Source organism: Suncus etruscus, chromosome 11 (assembly GCF_024139225.1).
Source record: "Suncus etruscus isolate mSunEtr1 chromosome 11, mSunEtr1.pri.cur, whole genome shotgun sequence".
Taxonomy (NCBI): Eukaryota; Metazoa; Chordata; class Mammalia; order Eulipotyphla; family Soricidae; genus Suncus; species Suncus etruscus.
Genome location: NC_064858.1, coordinates 42511248 through 42512272, shown reverse-complemented (window position 1 = coordinate 42512272; position 1025 = coordinate 42511248). Strand labels below are relative to the sequence as shown.

General features: G+C 38.1%; 1 non-coding gene across 1 annotated transcript; it reads right to left on the bottom strand.

Annotated features, from left to right (window-relative positions):
• On the bottom strand, positions 1–107 carry LOC126023455 (U6 spliceosomal RNA). The gene has a single exon (XR_007500577.1). It is a non-coding gene; the product is annotated as a U6 spliceosomal RNA (small nuclear RNA).
• Between the last annotated feature and the right edge of the window lie 918 nt (positions 108–1025).

Below are 1025 nucleotides of genomic sequence, written 5' to 3'. Positions count from 1 at the left end.
TTAAATATGGAATGCTTCACGAATTTGCATGTCATCCTTGCGCAGGGGCCATGCTAATCTTCTCTGTATCATTCCAATTTTAGTATATGTGCTGCCGAAGCAAGCACAGTGCATTGGTTTTTGTCATGGAAAACTTCATCCCTGGGACTGCATGGACTTCTGAGCAAGCACAGAGTAACTTGCTGCTGAGAGTAGCCCCTGAGAACTTGAATTTGGCCCCCAAAACCAAACATAAAATTTAATAAAATATACTAATTGCTCAGAAGGTCTTTAATGAGGTTTTCCTGACCGGAGACCAGTGAGGTCTCCCATATGACTCTACACCTAATGAAAATGAACCCAATGAACTGGAATTTAAGCTGTGTTGTATTGGGGAAGAGGATAGAAGATAGATGTAGATACCCAACAAGCTGGGATCAAACCTTGACTCAAAATGTAGCAACAGTGTGATTGTGGAGAAGTTCTTGAATTGGTCTCTCTTTTGTCAGTTAGGTATAATAAAATGTTCCCCATGTAATGTGGATGTGATTTAAAAAACAGACATAGATATTTTTGGGGGGTCATACCTGGCAGAGCTCAGGGGTTATTCCTGGCTCTACACTCAGAAATTGCTTCCAGCAGGCTCAGGGGACCATATGGGATGCCGGGATTCAAATCACAGTCCTTTTGCATGCAAAGCAAACGCCCTACCTCCATGCTATCTCTCCAACCCCAACAGACATATTTTTTAAAAGAGCACTGTTTCCTGTTTTCTTTTTCTGATAAATTATTTTCTTTCACTACAGATATTTAAGCCACTATTTGCAAACTTTTCATTACTCTTTTTTTGCTCCAGATCTAAAAGGATGTTCATTTTCAGCAACACAGAAATAATTGCAAAGCAGTTCTGTACTTACACATGATTGCATAGCAGTTCTATATTTAATTTACTCTCAGTGGTATAGCATATATACATTTAATAATTTAAAAGAAAATTTTAAAGATAAATATTTTCAAAAGAGTGAATGGCTGAGCTCATCATTTAC